At 38.1% G+C, this 20,301-nt stretch overlaps 1 protein-coding gene across 8 annotated transcripts in view; it reads left to right on the top strand.

Moving 5' to 3' along the window:
• Positions 1-4,912: 4,912 nt before the first annotated feature.
• The window catches only part of rbm47 (RNA binding motif protein 47), a 36,436-nt gene continuing 21,047 nt past the window's right edge, over positions 4,913-20,301 (top strand). For 6 of the 8 annotated variants that reach the window (XM_053619209.1, XM_053619208.1, XM_053619207.1 and 3 more), the window contains exon 1: positions 4,913-5,713. The gene's annotated coding sequence lies outside the window, so the exon portion shown is untranslated. Of the gene's footprint in view, positions 5,714-18,336; positions 18,745-20,301 lie in introns of those variants that run through there. The other 2 variants (XM_053619203.1, XM_053619204.1) reach the window with 2 other exon arrangements.

Raw genomic sequence — 20,301 nt, 5'->3', positions numbered from 1 at the left:
TCTTCTCTGTCTCTCTCTGTCGGCCTGCCTGCCTTTCTCTCTATCCGTCTCTGTCTTTCTCTACGTTTCTCTCTCTATCAGTTTGTCTGTCTGTCTATATGCCTCTCTCTATCAGTTTGTATCTCTCTCTATCAGTTTCTCTCTCTCTGTATCTGTTCGTCTCTCTATATGTCTCCCTCTCTATCAGTTTGTCTCTCTGTCTCTCTCTATCAGTTTGTCTCTCTATGTCTCTCTCAATTTGTTTGTTTCTCTATATAATTTTATCTGTCTCTCTCTATCAGTTTATCTGCCTCTCTCTGTTTGTCTCTCTCTATTGGTTTGTCTATCTCTGTTTTTCATCTGTCTCTCTCTGTGTCTGACTCTCTATCTCTTTTTATGTCTCGCTGTCTCTTTCATACTCACTCTTTATCTCTGTATCTGTTTTCCTTTCTGCCTGCCTTTCTCTCTATCTCTGTCTCTCACACTCACTCTTTCTCTCTCTGTTTTCCTCTCTGTCTGTCTGCCTCTCTCTCTCTCTCTCTGTCTTTCTGTCTCTTTCACACACATTCTATCTCTCTGTTTGCCTCTCTCTCTCTCTCGCTCTCTCTCTCTCTTTATGTTTTGCTTTTTGCTGCGTCACGACTATTCTAAAGCATGACGCAGTAATTAGAGATGCTCGAGGCATGTCATTTTCCTCCCACCTTTTCGGTACATAAATAAGGAAACACCCTGTTTAAAGAATTTAAGAAGCATTTCTTTTCTCTCTCTCTCTCTCTCTCTCTCTCTCTCTCTTTCTCCTTCCCTTCTCCATGCAGATATCCAATGTGAATAGAGAATTAGGGTGTGTTGCAGGTATTGTAGAGGAATAAAAGATCTTTTCTACAGGGCATTTGTCACGTTCTTATCAAGGCTTTGTGTAGTTTACACAATCTGCTTATTCCTTCAGGGGGAACAAAACCAGAGCCGAAGACTTGCTTTAGTCCATTGCCAGTTTTCTCCAAAACTATTTCTATCCAAAGTGTTCAGGGTTTTGGGGGTCTCGCTTAAAGATTTTCTCTAGCAAAGCTGAGATTTGAGCCAACGCTCCTTTCTCCACACACTCTAATACGTTAGAGTTTCTATAGTAACAGCTTATTTACAGAGACTTTAACGAGGGATGCTCTTCATAACCTAACACCCGTTTTAAACAAACGAAAATGCGTAATCATTGAATAGTTTTCCGCAAGAAGACGTTTATGTAACATTTATGGAAGGAGTCTCCAGTGTCAGTGTTTCACAACAGTCAGATTCAGGAGAGAACAGAGCATCTGGTGAGGGAACGACTGTTTCTAGCTGCTCTAACAAAAGCGATATCAGGAACTCACTTGTTTCTGTGGCATTCTACGACATGAACCCTTTGAAAATCGACTTATGCAAAATTTTCAATCAGTATAAACGAATGAATTATTTTATCACCACAAGTCTAGTATAAGATTATTCAGGACACTGTTGGGCAGTCCCTCTGAGATTTTGCCATCGCAGAAATTTACGCAAAATCAAGGAAACGCCACAATATTCGAAGGAGCTTGCGATTTTTCAAAATTAACGCCGGTTTTCTGCAGATTCGGGCGGAGACGCGTCACGTGACGTCATCACGACGTGCATTCAGCGGAAGTCGTCTTTGATTCACGTGCGTCGAACATCACACCAAACATCGCTGCGAAAAAGCACGCAAAACAATTTCGTGCAACTGCGATTTCGGCAATTCGAGTAGATTTCCGCAATAAAAAAGAAAAACACACAAAAATCTCCGCAAATCGCATCGCGAGTTTTGAAAAAAGCCGCAGCAGAATCGAGCGTTTTTGGCTGCAATGATCACAAAGAAAAAATAAAACTCTGTAATCCTGTACGGACTGACTGAGTTTCTGTGTGTAGAGTATCGTGACCCTGTGGCCCTGTGACACGAGTGCGTTTTCATTTTAAATCGTTCACTGCTAAGAATGCTGCTAAGAATGACAACAAAGCCAGCAAAGCTTGACGTTCTGTCTCCGTGTTGTTGTGTATACAATCAAGGTAGCATAATGGTCGTATGGTAGGGACTTGACGAATCAGGGAAGGATACGCGATGATCCAGAAGATCCAAACAAGGGCGAATGTGGGAAAGCCACGCCTTCGTTTTCAAAAGTCTTTGTTTTGGTCTGTTTACACTGAAACGCAAGCCCGGAGTTTTCAGACAAAAATGGGGTCTTCAGTGTTTCCAAAAGTCTCTGGAGTAGTGCAGATGACAGGCATAACCGTAGCAACAGTTGTGCGTTTTAAAATGCACTCGTGTAAACAGGGCTTGTGATTAGCTGCAGGTGAGCAGGGTGATGGGAAAGGGGGAGGAGTGTGAGCCCCCTGCTGGCCAAACAATTCACACCTCTCCACAAATAACACTGGTACTGAGACACCACCAAAACAGGCACAAATTACATTTTTTTGCCTCTGTTAAAAAGAGTTAAATGTAACTATAAATGGGGAAAAGTATGACGTGTCGTTCATTGTAATGTTATAATGGTTGCACTGGTTCACTGTGTATAAGAGGCATAAAGCACTTTGGGATGTACTTCAAGTTATTGGAAAATTATCGACTTCAGGGTAGGAACAGTCAGGTCAGTCGTTATTTATTTTCCTATAACACACACACACACACTCACACACTCACACACACACACACACACACACACACACACTCGATTGTTTTATTCCTTACTTAGTGATGGTTTGCTCTTGATATGCAGTGCACTGATTCTACAGTATGCTGCGTGTGTTGAAATACGTACAAATATAAACAATGTCAAAGGTTTAGTCCGAAACAAACAGCAGGAAATATCTGAAAGCTGCACAATGTTTAAAAATCGTAATACTGTATTGTTATCTGAGGTTACTTATCATAGTGTCATAGTGGAATTAATTGTAAGTGTTACTTTTGGATTACTGACTTTCACAAGACGCAACACACACACACACACACACACACACACTTTATGAAGGTCAGGGTGAACTGGGTAAAACTGTTATTTTGAGGTTGGGATGACTCAATTTTTACTTCCTACTTCAGAAACACCAAGTTTGTGAGAGAAGAAGTAAGTCTGTGTGTGTGTGTGTGTGTGTGTGTGTGTGTGTGTGTACAGCGGTGCTTGAAGGTTTGTTAAAAATTGTCTATATTTCTACATAAATACGACCTAAAACATCATCAGATTTTCACGCAAGTCCTAACAGTAGATAAAGAGAACCCAATTAAACAAATGAGACAAAAATATTATACTTGGTCATTTATTCATTCAGGAAAATGATCTAATATTACAGATCTGTGAGAGATATGTGAAAAGTATGTGAACCTTTGCTTTCAGTATCTGGTGTGACCCCATTGAACTAAATGTTTGCGGTAACTGTTGATCAGTCCTGCACATCGTCTTGGAGGAGTTTTATCCCGTTCCTCAGTACAGAACAGCTTCAACTCTGGGATGTTGGTGGGTTTCTCACATGAACTGCTTGATTCAGGTCCTTCCACAACATCTCTATTGGATTAAGGTCAGGACTTTGACTCGGCCATTCCAATTCACTTTACTGAATTGTAATTCACTTTACATCAACATTCACTTTACTCTTCTTTAACCATTCTTTGGTAGAACGACTCGTGTGTTTAGGATCGTTGTCTTGCTGCATGACCCACTTTCTCTTCAGATTCAGTTCACAGACAGATGTCCTGAAATTTTCCTTTAGAACTCGATGGTATAAGTCAGAATTCATTGTTCCATCAATTATAGGAAACTGTCCTGGCCCAGATGCAGCAGAACAGGTCCAAATCATGATACTACCACCAGCATGTTTCACAGATGGGATAAGGTTCTTATGCTGGAATGCAGTGTTTTCCTTTCTCCAAACATAACGCTTCTCATTTAAACCAAAAAATTCTATTTTGGTCTCATCCATCCACAAAACATTGTTCCAGCAGCCTTTTGGCTTGTCCACGTGATCTTTAGCAAACTACAGACGAGCAGCAATGTTCTTTTTGGAGAGCAGTGACTTTCTCCTTACACTCCTGCCATGTACACCATTGTTGTTCGGTGTTCTCCTGATGGTGGACTCATAAACATTAACATTAGCCAATGTGAGAGAGACTTTAGTTGTTTAGAATTTACCCAGGGTTCCTTTGTGACCTCGTGGACTATTACACGTCTTGCTCTTGGAGTGATCTTTGTTGGTCTTCACTCCTGTGAGGGTAACAACGGTCTTGAATTTCCTCCATGTGTACACAATCTATCTGAGTGTAGATTGGTGGACTCCAAACCCTTTAGGGATGGTTCTGTAACCTTTTCCAGCCCGATGAGCATCAACAACTCTTTTTCTGAGGTCCTCAGAAATCTCATTTGTTTGTGACATCAGACAGTTCCGCAAGCATGTGTTGTGAAGATCAGACTTTGATAGATCCGTGTTCTTTAAATAAAACCGGGCGCTCACTCACACCTGATCGTCATCCTATTGATGGAAAACACCAGACTCTAATTTCACCTTCAAATTTACTGCTAATCCTAGATGTTCACATACTTTAGTCACTCACAGATATGTAACACTGGATCATTTTCCTGAATGAATAAATGACCAAGTATAATATTTTTGTCTCATTTGTTTAATTGGGTTCTCTTTATCTACTTCTAGGACTTGTGTGAAAATCTGATGATGTTTTAGGTCGTATTTATGCAGAAATGTAGAAAATTCTAAAGGGTTCACAAACTTTCTTATTTTATATATATATATAGTAAGTACCAATATTATTAGTGTTTCAGTGTAAAAGCATGGTTTTGTCATGAATAGTCTGAAATTAGTGCTTTCACCTAACCGTGTGTGTGTGTGTGTGTGTGTGTGTGTGTGTGTGGAATGCCGTTTTGGCTGTTGTCCAGGCTGAGCAAGGATAGTGTTTCCAGTGCAAGTACCTGGAAGCATTCTGGTTTGGTGAGTTTCTGAGCAACACACACACACACACACATACACACACACACACAAAAGGAATTAGTTGTACCGACCAACCCAACCAAAATGACATGAAACTAAACATTTCCTGGTACTGTATGTTTCAGGCTTGTACACACACACACACACACACACACACACACACACACACAGACAACTCTTCCATACACTTAGTCTTTTTTATTATTATTCATTCTTTTCTCTTTTTTTGCAAGAATTTATTTATTTATTTATTTATTTTTCTAGAACTTCTTTCCTCCACTAATATTCCTTCTTCCTTCCTCTTTTATTCTTTTTTTTTTTTTTCGTAATCAGACGAGAGGAATGTGCAGATTATGTCAGTGAGAGGCAGGTACTGAGACTAGTGCTAATTACTCTCTCTCTCTCTCTCTCTCTCTCTCGTCCTCCACCCAGTCTCTCTTGTCCTCCTCTCTCTCTCTCTCTCTCTCTCTCTCCCCCTCCCTCCATTCTTGTCAGAGGAGAGAAGTGCGAGAAGGAGCGTCAGCACAGACGGGGAAGCGAAAGAGTTCAAGAGACAGAAATCAAAACACAAAAAAAGAAGAAGAAGAAGAAGAAGGAAAAGAGACATACGTGATTTGGAAAAAAAAAATAAACAAAAAACCTCTCCTGTCATCGGAGCTCGGTTTGTCACACGACTGAGAAGAGAGGGGGATGATGAAAACGGCTGGATTACGCCGCTGCTGAACGAGACGTTGACTTTGACAGCTACTGAACGTTGCAGGTGCGACACTCACCTTCTCTTTTTCCTAATCTTCTTCACTCTGGTTTCTCTCTCTCTCTAGCTCTCTCTCTCTCTCTCTTTAGCCACCTGCTTTTCTTTCTCATGTTTTTTTCTTTTCCGTGCAGATGGTGCCGAAGCCCTGATGAGTCTTTTGACCTTATTTATTATGATAGTTACAAAATGACCTCTCTCTCTCTCTCTCTCTCTCACTCTCACTCTCTCTCACTTTCTTACTGTCTTTCAGTTTTAAAGTATGAGTCCCTCAATATTGTGAAAACTGGGTTGAAAGTTTCTGTGTGTGTGTGCGTGTGTGTGTGTGTGAGTTGTGTATTGTGAAACTGCACTCAGGGGGTGTGCTGTAATTTAATGTGTGTGAAAGAGTTGGGTTTCACACACTGAGATGGCTCAATCGAGAAAAGAAGAAAAAACGACAGAATGAAAGAAGGAGAGATGGAACGAGCCCTGATCAGACAAGTGTGACCTTGGACTTTTCATTAGTTTTTTCCCCATATATATATATATATATATATATATATATATATATATATATATATATATATATATATATATATGGGAAAAAACTAAAGGACAGTCCAAAAAGAATGTGTCTGTGCATCTACTTTACTGTATGTATATGTATGTCTATAGAAAACGTAGCCTTCGTATGTGCATCCACATGACGTAATGCCCACCTGTAACTGACTCCACTATAAATGTGGCACAGCGTACAAATTTCTTCAAATGTTTTATCATTGTAGCAGTACATCCTCACCTTTATACCACAACGCTGTGCTGTCGAATTCTCCAATCTGATTGGTCGGAAAGTGTGGTGTCGTTTTTCTCTGACAGCAGCTCTGACAAAACTATTTGTGTTAATGCTGTAATTCGCTCTGATACGTTAACGTTTCTATAGTAACGGGGTATGGTGGCTTAGTGGTTAGGACGTTTGCCTCGCCTACAGGGGTCAGGGGTCGAATCCTGCCTGTGCCTTGTGCGCATGGAGTTCTCCCCAGTGCTTCGGGGGTTTCCTCTGTGTACTCTGGTTTCCTCCCCCAGTCCAAAGACAGGTGTTTTGGGCTGATTGGTGTTTCATAGTGTGTGATTGTGCCCATGGGTTAGCACCCCCATCCGGGGTGTCTCCAGCCTACACCAGCCCCAGGAGTCTCCAGTGTCAGAGCTTTGTAATGTTACGCTCTCGGAAATGGAACATCCCGTTCTTTAATAAATTAAGTGATCGTTTTCTCATAACAGCACGTCCCTGAGTGTTTTATTCCTTACTTATTGTTCAAACAAGGAAAATATACTGTCGAGCAAGTGTTTGAGTTTCAGTCCTGCTGTGTGTGTGTGTGTGGGTGTGTGTGTGTGTGTAAGAGAGAGAGAGTATATTTGAGTAAGTTCGTGCTGTTGGGTAGAGGTCAAAGGTTATAACCAAGAGGCAGCATCCTGCTGCTAAGCATTATGGGGGTTGTAGTTTTAGAAAACTTGTGGAAAGGGAATAAGTGTGTTTTGGATGGTTCGCTCCGAGGGGTGTGTGTGTGTGTGTGTGTGTGTGTGATCAGGTGACTGTAGGAGTCAGTGTCTTTAGTGTAAATAGTGCATTTAAAAATGTGCACGGATGTTTGTTTCATAACAACTTGAAGGAACAGGGTATGTGTGTGTGTGTGTGTGTGTGTGTGTGTGTGAGAGAGAGAGAGAGAGAGAGAGAGAGAGAGAGAGAGTTAGTGAATGTGGGAGTGTGATCTGATTGGCTGAGACCAAACCTGTTTCTACTGTCTCTATTTTGATGCTTATCAGTTCTCAGAAGTCAGCATTTTCAGGTGATTTTCCTATTGTTTGTGTAGTGATGTGTAGTTTTGTGTGTGTATATGTGTGTATGCATGTGTGTATGCATGTGTGTGTGTGTGTGTGTGTGTTACATTTAAAATGTTCTCAAACAAAATCTACAAAAAATGGCACCCTTCAATCTGATTGGGCCGCTGTTACGGGACGCAAGTTTAGGTCCAAGTTGTTGTTTTATTTACTTCTTGTGACAAATGCACAAACATATGCGCCCTAGCACACACACACACACACACACACACACAACACAAAGGGACAGAGAAACACTGAGGTCACTTTTCCGTCTCAAGTATTTTAGTCATATGATTGATCATGTGACCTCCCCAGCATGACTTTAACCCTGACAGACATCTGGACGGCTGTGTGTGTGTGTGTGTGCATTTGTGTGAGAGACAGCAAGACAGAAACAGGATCTCTCTTCTTTCCCTTCTGCTTTTCTTCCCATCACCGTTTCTCTCTCTCTCTCTCTCTCTCTCTCTCTCTTTCACTGACACACACACCCACACACACACACTACATACCTGCACTCTCTCTTCACAATGACTGTATTCTTCCTCTGGACCAGAGAGGTGTGTGTGTGTGTGTGTAAAGTAGACCCCTCCTCTCTATAGTGTGATTGGTGGTGAGTTATTAGGGGAGGAGCTGTTTAAGGTTAAATTCTGGGTACATACACACACACACACACACACACACACACACACTTTTTTCTCTTCTTCGTCTTACTTATGATAATTAATATTGTACTAAGTTTATTAGACGTATTTAGGTGTACTTCCTGGATTTATTCCACAAACGTATACGTTTCTGGTGCTCGTCTCACAGTGTGTGTTACACACTTCTACTTGGTTCTTGAGCCTTTTGTAGCTTCACAATTTTTATGTGGCCCAGACTTCCTGTTCCCTCAGTAATTCCATGTAACTTAAAAAAAAAAAAAAACCTTTATTAATTTACAATTTTCAATATTTTACAATTAGTTTTTTATTGGTTTGTTTGTTTGTTTGTTATTTTTCCCATAGAATTAGCACATCCACAAAGTGTAGTTGACTATAATCGACAGTATGCTAAAGATACATGGACATTCTAATGAGTTACATTTAAAAAAAAAAAAAAATTACTAACTTTAATCATTTACTTCCAGTCTATAATTTGTGTAACAGGGTTACACTTGCAAAGCAACCTCGTTTGAGAGTACCACAATATTACTGAAAATAAATACTGAAGAACAAAAGAATTTTCTTTTCTTCTTCACGTGATCTTCAGGAAATTTGTACGATGTAACTTCCTTTTGAAAGTGTGCCTTCTGGAATGTTCCAACTATTTCCTAGGGGTGAATGTGAATGTGTTCAAGTAACAGGTTTGAGTGAATGTTAATTAAGTAAAATATAAATTTTTCATAACCTAATAGTCGATTTTCGTTAAGTTGTTTATCTGAAACACGCACGGAGGTCGTTGTGAAGGAAAACTTACCTATGTTTATGTATATAACTTTTATCTTTACTTTACATATAAAGTTATATCTGCAGGACACAAATAGCATCCCAAAGGTTTCACCTGCTATACTTGAGATACACTGCAAAAAAAAAAGTGACGATATCTTGAATAAAGTAAAAGTTAGCTAATATTTCTCATTATGAGATTATTATATACCAAGTATAAGAATATTAAGCCTATTTGTAGACATAGTTACTAATTTCAAGCTTCAAATCTTGAATTTTATTTATTTATTACAGTATTTTGACAGATAATTTAGTTTTTTTTTCTATTCGCCAATACCATATGGAAAACTTCAAGCTTAAAATGAGTAAATATATTTAGAAATAGGCTTAATATTCTTATATTTGTTTAAAAACAGTCTAATACAGATAACTGTAAGTTGAATTTGCGTATATTCAAGATAGTTTTACTTGCTAAGACATCGTTTTCTTTTTGCAGGGTATATGATCATTTGGCTACATTCGAATGAAAAACTGCATAAATATAACCCATTTACGTAGAACTTAACTGTGGTGGGTTCACGCAGCTGACAGATGATCAGTGTTGCAGCTTGCTCACCACAATTGTGCAATGTCAGCATGATTCAGATTAGCGGCAAATTTGCAAACCACCACATCCATCTGTTAGCATAAGAGTACTTCCACATATGCAGCGTTTAGTCTGTTTGAATTGACTCCTGGTGTGTAAACATGTGAACGTGTCCTTAAAGGGAATGTTACCTTTATGACTTTAGAACAGTATTTCAACTGTGTGGAATTTTAAACCAGCCACATTTGTGCACTTAGGGAATGTTTTACACCTATCAGTCCATTTGTTGAGTCGGAATCAAATATCAATCGTTACTTTTGCTACTTGGATTCACACTTTGGTTTGATTTCACACACAACTAAATGTGCCTAAAAGAAACTCTGGCTGAGGTGTGCGTGTATCTAGAAACTTACCTTTATACGTAATTTCACTTAATTCATAATTTACTTTCTATAATTTGCGTAACATGGTCGTCAATACCACAAGATCACTGAAAATAAGGAAAAGGATGAGAGAATCGACTTCCTGTTGAACATGTTACTTGTGGAATATTCCAAATATTTCACATTTCAATGTTTCAGTACTCCTTTCAGTTTGTTTATTGCTTGGTTTTGTTTGATTTTGCACTTTGATTTGGTTTCACACATAACTAAATGAACCATTAACAGCTGAATGGCTGAAACGCAAATTTCTCATAAATCTCTTCCATTCATTGGTCAGAAATATTACGAAAAAAGGTCAACAACATAATCACAAATAGACATACACACACACACCCACACACACACAATGCTCAATAAATGGTTAGATAATTCTAAAATTAGGTAGGTTAAAACATTCTGTGCATCATATTCAGAGTTTATTTACTCTTTAAGTTTGTTGGTCCAAATCTCCAGAACTTATCACATTTCTGCAGTTCTACAGCTCTGTCCTTTGGCTCAATTGATATATTTATCGGATATAAGAAGTTAAGGAACGACATTTTTGATCATTAAAATAATAAATACACCTTTAAATATGAAAGAAAAGACATTGTAGTGTGCTGTTATAGGAAAATAATCATCAACAGGGTGGTGTGATGTGGCCCGACATGAGGCGAAGTAAATGTTACCACCGTGACGTTGATTATTTTCCCTTAACAGTATGCCTTGAAGCATTTCCTCTTATACTACAACAATCGCTGTTTCCAACGGTAACAATTTTGTATTTGTTAGTGAATGAAACAAGTTACGTTATAGCAGACAAAAACAGTCATTCCCTCGCAGAAATTTCATCTTCTTTTTTTTTTATCTCTCATGATGTTATCCCTCCATCCTCAAGACTTTACAGCTTTACCGCTGACTGTTACATAAAGAACCTGCATTGAGAACCTTTCTGAAAGGGAAAAACACATCAGGGTTTGAGGCAAATTCAGATCTCTTCAGGGCCCCATTTCACTGTACTATCTCAAACCCAAACCCCAAAGTGAGATTTTCTAATAATGTGTCCCCACATGACCTGAAGGATTCACACATGCTGTCCCGGTCAGAGCAGAGCAGCTGTTTCATAAGTGAGGAGGACAGAAAGCCCGACTTTTCACCTAAAAAAAAGTTTCAATCCTATTGCATTGCATTTAATCAATCTGTTATTTATAATGATTAAATAATTAAATAATTATATTAATCTGCATTTCTGATTCAATGTAATTTAATTCGTTATGATTTCTTTACTGTTAAGTTGCTTTCTCTTGTCAATCTTGTGTGTGTGTGTGTGTGTGTGTGTGTGTGTGTGTGTGTGTGTGTTGAATTTAAGATGTATCAAAGAAAACAGAAAGAACACACTGGGTCTCTGAACTGCAACAATATAAAACACACTGTGTTTTCACACTGCTGATCACACACACACACACACACACACACACACACACACTGTATATTCACACAGTATATTCACAGACACACTGTATATTCACACTCACACACACACACAAAGGCACAGAAAAGGACACACATAATCTCAAATAGACACACAGATATTCAAATATATACATATATATACAAATATATATACATAAATACACACAAAGACACGCACACACATACACACACACACACATACTGTATATTCACACATTCACAAATACACAGACACATACACACACATACACACACACACAAACTGTATATTCTCTCTCTCTCACACACACACACACACACACACACACTGTATATTCACACATTCACAAATACACACAAAGACACACACATCATCACAAATATACACACAAACACAGAGAAAATACACAGAAAAGGACACACATATAATCATAAACAGACACACAGATATTCACATATATTCACAAATACACACACACAAAGACACAGACACACACACGCACACAGTGACACTCAGACAAATCCACAGAAAAAGACACACACATATACACACATATTCAAGTTCACACAGAGACACAAACACATTCACCCACAATGACACACAGACAAATACACAGATAAAGACACATACATGTTCAAAAATACACACAGAGACAGACACACACACAAATCATCAGATGACCTTGACTCAACAGGTTATGCTGCGCCATCAGACATTCTTCCTGGCTTGCTGTAATCAAGTGACACTAATGTGTGTGTATGTTTTAAATAGTACATTTAAGGCTGGAGTTCAACCTGATTTTCCAGTTTCAAGCTTTAAATAATGCAGTGTCTGACAAAACCTCAAGTGTCTGATGCAGGCACACACACACACACACAATATCTTACATCCTATTCTGTGGTTCATCTTTCTCTGATAGTCCACCAATGCTTTTTATTCATTCATTATACGGGCGGGGACTGTGTGCTGCTATGACAGTAATAAGGATATCTGAAATATTTATGACGTTAATGTTGCACTATTTCATTACAAATAATGACACCATACAGAAGAATTTTCCGGGTGTGGCACATCCCTTTAAATATGAATATACAGTTAAAGAACAAGCAAACCAGGTGGAAATCGGAGATACCACCCCCTCCAAAACTATTGGAATGGCAACGTCAGTTCGTTGGTTTCTTTTTTGCAGTAGACTGAAGACATTTGGGTTTGAGATCAAACGATGAAGATGAGAAGAGAGTTTAGAATTTCAGCTTTTATTTTCTGGTATTTATATGTAGATGTGTTGAATGACATAGAACATAGCACAGTTTGTATCAGACCACCCAATTTGTAGGCGAGCAAAAATATTGGAACACGCGACTGACAGGTGTTTCTTGTTATCCAGGTGTGTCCTGTTAGATTGATTGTTTAAACAATAAATAGCTCTGAACATTTGCTCTTGGTTTTAACTTTCAGTTTCACCTGTGAAGACTGCATTTGTTGTTAAAAAGGATAAACCAACATGAAAATCAGAGAGCTGTCTATGGGAGAAAAGCAAGCAATTTTGAGGGAGAAACGACAAGGGAAATGTCCCCCTGAAACAAACAACAACAGAAAGAAGCTGCAGTAAAAGCGTTGCAAAAGAAGAAACCAGCAACTTGTTGATGTCAATGAGTCGCAGGCTTGATGCAGATATTGCAATCAAGGGATATGCAACCATATATCCAGTGTTATTGACTTTAATTTACTTCAAGACATTTCTGTTCCTATACTTTTGCTCGCCTAAAAATTGGGTGATCTCATACAAAAGGTTCTATGTTTTATGTTGTGTAACGCCAGGAAATATAAGCTGAAATCCTAAACTCTTGTTTCATATATCAGATCTTTTGATCTCAAACCCAAACGTCTATGGTGTACAGCACAAACAAATGAACCGGCCTTGCCGTTCCGATAGTTTTGGAGAGTGTAAGTGTATTCCGACCGGGTTTTGCTAATAGAGTGATTAGTTTTTTGTAAAACAGCGCGGCTCGGAATGCAGTTCCGGCCGTTACACGAGCGATAGGTTTATATTAACACACTTCTTCTAATACATTATCATTTCTATAGTAACAGATCACACACAGGGACTTGTATAGTAGACGTTCCATGCGATCTAAGACTAACAATAAACACACATTGTTGTTTAACAGAGTAAAATGAATAATCGTTGACGTGATGAAGTTTTTTTTTGTCAGGGGACGTTTAGGGAATGAGTACATTGCTTAAGGAATGTATCCTTGCTTCTGGACGTTATAGTGAAGTGTTCGCTTGAAATTATCAGACCATTCCACCTTTACGTCATTCCTTTATTTATACAGCAGATAAGCCCAATGTGACCGAGATCTGAGGTGTGAAGTAGCAAAGTATAATTACTCTCTTACTGTACTTAAGTCTGATTCTCAAGTATTTGTATTTTACTTGAGTTTTTCTTTCACCAAATAGTTTTACTGTATACTTACTACATTTACACCATAAACACTACATCATTTTTTTTCCACTATAAACACTACATCAGTACATTTCCACTATAAACACTACATCAGTACATTTCCTCTATAAACACCACATCAGTACATTTCCTCTATAAACACCACATCAGTACATTTCCTCTATAAACACCACATCAGTACATTTCCTCTATAAACACCACATCAGTACATTTCCTCTATAAACACCACATCAGTAAATTTCCTCTATAAACACCACATCAGTACATTTCCTCTATAAACACCACATCAGTACATTTCCTCTATAAACACCACATCAGTACATTTCCTCTATAAACACTACGTCAGTACATTTCCTCTATAAACACTACAGCAGTACATTTCCTCTATAAACACTACGTCAGTACATTTCCACTATAAACACCACATCAGTACATTTACACTATAAACACTACATCAGTACATTTCCTCTATAAACACCACATCAGTACATTTCCTCTATAAACACCACATCAGTACATTTCCTCTATAAACACTACAGCAGTACATTTCCTCTATAAACACTACAGCAGTACATTTCCTCTATAAACACTACGTCAGTACATTTCCACTATAAACACCACATCAGTACATTTACACTATAAACACTACATCAGTACATTTCCTCTATAAACACCACATCAGTACATTTCCTCTATAAACACCACATCAGTACATTTCCTCTATAAACACTACAGCAGTACATTTCCTCTATAAACACTACGTCAGTACATTTCCACTATAAACACCACGTCAGTACATTTACACTATAAACACCACGTCAGTACATTTACACTATAAACACCACATAAGTACATTTACACTGTAAACACCACATCAGTACATTTACACTATAAACACTACATCAGTACATTTACACTATAAACACTACATCAGTACATTTACACTATAAACACCACATCAGTACAGTTACACTATAAACACCACATCAGTACATTTACACTGTAAACACGACATCAGTACTTTTACACTACAAAACACCACATCAGTACATTTACACTGTAAACACTACATCAGTAAATTTACACTATAAACACCACGTCAGTACATTTACACTATAAACACCACATCAGTACATTTACACTATAAACACCACATCAGTACAGTTACACTATAAACACCACATCAGTACATTTACACTGTAAACACTACATCAGTACAGTTACACTATAAACACTACATCAGTACAGTTACACTATAAACACTACATCAGTACAGTTACACTATAAACACCACATCAGTACAGTTACACTATAAACACCACATCAGTACATTTACACTATAAACACCACATCAGTAAATTTACACTATAAACACCACGTCAGTACATTTACACTATAAACACCACATCAGTACATTTACACTATAAACACTACATCAGTACAGTTACACTATAAACACCACATCAGTACATTTACACTGTAAACACTACATCAGTACAGTTACACTATAAACACCACATCAGTACATTTACACTATAAACACTACATCAGTACAGTTACACTATAAACACCACATCAGTACATTTACTGAGTTACTCATTTACAATGAGTGATTGTACTAAATCAGAACCTTAAAAAACTTCAAATCTCAAAAACGCAGATTTTATATAATTTAGGCCTAAAGTGAAGCATCCAGTATTGTCCAGGAAAAGTAGACACAACTTTATGAAACACACCACAGAAAAAAATTGATTTTATTTAATGTGACATGTACATATATAAGTCAAATATTTAATAATTCCTATTCAACTTCAAAGAACGAGACCTAACACTCATCACTGTAATCTATGAATCTCCATGTACGCTATTTATTTATCAAGACAGATTCTGATATATTGTGGCAGCCAGCAATTAGCATTCAACTAGCTTGTATGGTCAGAGTTATGCTAGCTAACAATTGAGAGATTAGGAATAGGCCTAGGCATGTTAGCCTTGGTTAGCCTTGGTTAGCCTTAGTTAGCCTTAGTTAGCCTTAGCTAATGTTTCCCCACGTTTCTTGTTTTAAAAAACAAAACAGATAATTTACCATCACTAACTAAAATCAAGTAATCAAGTAAAGTTAAGTAAGTTTAAGAATTTATACATTTCTGTGGAAGAATTTGAAGTTGAAACTTTTGCAACTTTCACTTGAGTGAATAATTTTCTTACTTTGGTCACACGTGTAAATTCACACGGACAATAATAAAACGATTTGATTTTAAGTTTGAAAAGAAACACAGCCGTTTAATAATACTACAAACCTGAAGCGCACACAGCTCTCAGTAAGTATCGTGCACTTAACAGTACTTTATTCTTTATTATTCAGAGTATTTTGTTTTCAAATCCTACATCACTAAGTAATATATATTTGTTCGATTATGCGTGTACACGACTTTTCTAGAAATGCGACACTAATGATTGTACCGTTTTTAAAAGAAGACTTTGCTCCTCATCAAGGCTTGTTTACACTTTAGTCAAGCTGACCTTGTTTTATGGCTTACCCATAATACTCATGGTGGGGTTTTATGATGTTGCCATAGCAATTTGAAGATTAACCCACAGGATTTTCTTCATTTCAAGGTTCAGTTTGAGAGCTAGATGTTTCAGAGTTGGTACTTTGGTGTGTATGTGCTTATTCGTTTGGTTCTGACCGGACACATGGGGTCAACGTGATCAGCCAGTGACCTGGAACAGGAACTCAATTTGACCTCCATAATATCCTGTTAGTGTGTCCTCTCTTCTAGCACTCTACGTTCCCCTATGTATATTTTTTCTAACACACACACACACACACACACACACACACACACACATGCAATAAGTTACTGTTTAGGTAAATGTTGAATGTGTAACCGAGAGTGACCATCATCATATGACTCGTGAATGACTCGGCAGAAACCTTGTGGCTGTTTAGCTGAACACACACAAGCTGAGTTTCAGAACTCCAGTAGTTGTTTTCTACTCGTGAATTAATTATCCCTCCAAGTGTACACACTTAATTACAAGACGGACATTTTGTTTAGGTGCTGGTTTTTACATCTTGAACCCTGTCGACATTTATTGCCAGAATTTCAGCTTCCTCTAATAATAAGATGATCAGCAACAGGGTCGTGTGTGAAACAGAGTCACTGCTGCCAACCTGAAGAACCTATTTCACGATATACACCATGTCCCAAAGTATTTAATTCCCCTCGTACCTTAGCAATCTGCCAGCATTTACAAAGAGCAACGGGTTGTCATTTTTATCCATTTATAGTTACAGTTAATGTTGTAGAACATCCACAAATCAGGTTAGTCATTCCTCTTAACACTTATATTAAAGCAGCTATAAACGTTCCCTCACCAGACTCAAATTTTTCCTCTCGAAGTTAATCAAAACAAACAAACAAACATCTTTTTATTATTTTTTTATTTATTAGACACCACAAGAGGTTACAGCTTCTTGAAGTTACCAAAGCGCTGGAACTGGAGACTCCTTCCAAAATAATATTTTAATTAACTGTCTCCTCACAGTTAACTTCACCATATCAGCAATTACACACATCCATATTGTATAACGTATTAGAACAAGTGTATTTGGGTGCACACATACGTGCAAATACTGGGGAAAATTTTTTTTCTTATCATGGTATGCGCTCATGATATTGGATGTGAGGGCTAAATATATCGTATAGCTTGACTTTGAAACCGTTAGGGTTGAGCAATTCATTGCATCAAGAAGTCTGTAACCCTTTCAGTCAAGCCAGGAAACATAAATGTATGGTTCTTTTCATGTAATTTGATTCGACAATATGCTGCTATCGGTGCCCATCTGCCTCTAGGTTCGACGTGTTGTGCGTTCTGAGATGCGTGTCTGCTCGCCACGGTTGTAAAGAATGGTGATTCGAGTTACCATAGCCTTACTGTCAGCTCATACCACTCTGGCCATTCTCCTCTGAGTTCTCGTTTCCATCTGAGTTGAACGTGAAAATCCAAGGAGTTTGAAACAATCAAACCAGCACCAACAATGACCATCCCCCGTTCTGATGTTGGAGTTGAACATTTACTGAAGCTCTAGACCTGTATCCATGTGATTTCACGCGTTCAGCTGCTGCCACATGATTGGCTGATATAATTGCATGAAAGTTCAGGTGTATACGTGTTTCTAATAAAGTGGCAGGTGAGTGTACTGTATATTACATATTTTTTTTTTTAAATTGATCAAATATATATATATATATATATATATATATATATATATATATATATATATATATATATATATATATATATATATATGTATGTATGTATGTATGTATATACACACAGTATATGTGGTGCATCTCTATCTATTAGATTTCTCTGTCTCACACATACACATACACACATTCTCGCTTTCACATGTTCTCCTGCTTTATCTCTCCTGTCACACCCAAGAACTTTGCTCTCTCAAAATCCTGGAAGGAGAGTGTGCGCTAGGTAGGAGGGGGCACCTTTTCTTCGCCCCACCCCATGCAAGCATTGAGCAAACACTTCACCACCTCCTACACACACTCTACTCTCCAACGATTCACCAGCCGTACCAGTGTGTCCGTGTGTGTGTGTTAGGAGAGAGAGAGAGAGAGAGAGAGAGAGAGAGAGAGAGAGAGAGAGAGAGAGAGAGAGAGGTGAGAAAGTTAGTTAGAGGACAAGAGAGTGTGTTTGTGTGTGAGGTGGCAGCACAGCACACACACACACACACACACACACACACACACACACACCCTCACAGCGTTAAGTGGACACACAGGCGCACCTGAGGAGGCAGGTACAGTATCACAAGTTCTTTTTCTAGTGGTGTGTGTCAAATTGTTCTATGTAGGAGGATACAGTTGACACAACCTCAGTCATTTTCAGTTTGTTTGTTGTTGTTGTTGTGTGTGTGTGCGTGTGTGTGTGTGTGTGTGTGTGTGTGTGTGTGTGTGTGTGTGTGCCCTGCTTTTGTAACTACAGTAATGTTTCTGTGACCAACAAAAATTGGTTGTGCTTTAATTGTAAGTTTGAGGATCTCTGTGTGTGTGTGTGTGTGTGTACATATTATATATATATATATATATATATATATATATATATATATATATATATATATATATATATATGGGTTTTCTACCATCTTGGTCTTTGGACTCTACAGCTTTTGCCTCCCATGTTTACTGATAGGGTGGGCCCAGTGTGTGTGTGTCTGTGTGTGTGTGTGTGTGTGTGCATTATCAGTGAGACTACCAGGGTATTATTTCATGTATTGTTTTTTCTTTTTCCGTTGTATTTGAGCTAGTCACTTCAATATTAATGTAAAAAAAAAAACCCAGCAACTGGCACTTCTAGTTTAATCAACAAAAACTGATCAAAATTTGTCATAAAAGCTTTAAAAAAAACAAAAAAACAAACCCAACACTCTTTTTAATTAGAAAACATTACACCATTTTGGTTATGCGGCTACACTGCAATAAAGATTCTGAATTCTGAGCAAACGTGATTTTGTTGGATTTTTTTTTTTAAATAAGCCATGACCATTAAATCCCACGTTTTGCCAATTCGGCCAAGTCCGATCTTCTTTAATTGGTAAGATGTGAGATGCTGTTATAGGAAAACAATCAATTACACAATTCTGTTGTGTTCCTGTTACACCTCCGCCCCCAAGCTCATTGTTTTCCTATAACAGCAAGTGGGTTCAAAATATATATATATATTCCTCATACCACAGCAGGTTGCCAATGATTACATTTTGCATTAATCAAAGAACACGTTGCACTTTTTATCCATTTATCGTTACGTTTAAAGTTGTCGAACGTCCGTGAAACAACCACAGTGCATCCAGAAAGTATTCACAGCGCTTCACTTTTCCCATATTTTGTTATGTTACAGCCTTATTCCAAAATGGATTAAATTCATTATTTTCCTCCAAATTCTACAATCAATACCCCATAATGACAACGTGAAAGAAATTTGTTTGAAATCTTTGCAACTTTATTAAAAATTAAAAACTAAAAAAAGCACATGTACATAATTATTCACAGCCTTTGCTCAATATTTTGTTGAAGCACCTTTGGCACCAATTACAGCCTCAAGTCTTTTTGAGATTGATGCTACAAGCTTGGCACACCTATTTTTGGGCAGTTTCTCCCATTCTTCTTTGCAGGACCTCTCAAGCTCCATCAGGTTGGAAGGGGAGCGTCGGTGCACAGCCATTTTCAGATCTCTCCAGAGATGTTCAATCGGGTTCAAGTCTGGGCTCTGGCTGGGCCACTCCAGGACATTCACAGAGTTGTCCTGTAGCCACTCCTTTGATATCTTGGCTGTGTGCTTAGGGTTGTTGTCCTGTTGG

Source organism: Ictalurus furcatus, chromosome 29, assembly GCF_023375685.1.
Source record: "Ictalurus furcatus strain D&B chromosome 29, Billie_1.0, whole genome shotgun sequence".
Lineage (NCBI taxonomy): Eukaryota > Metazoa > Chordata > Actinopteri > Siluriformes > Ictaluridae > Ictalurus > Ictalurus furcatus.
Note: the sequence above shows the minus strand (reverse complement) of the source record. Positions and strands in the feature narration are given on the sequence as shown.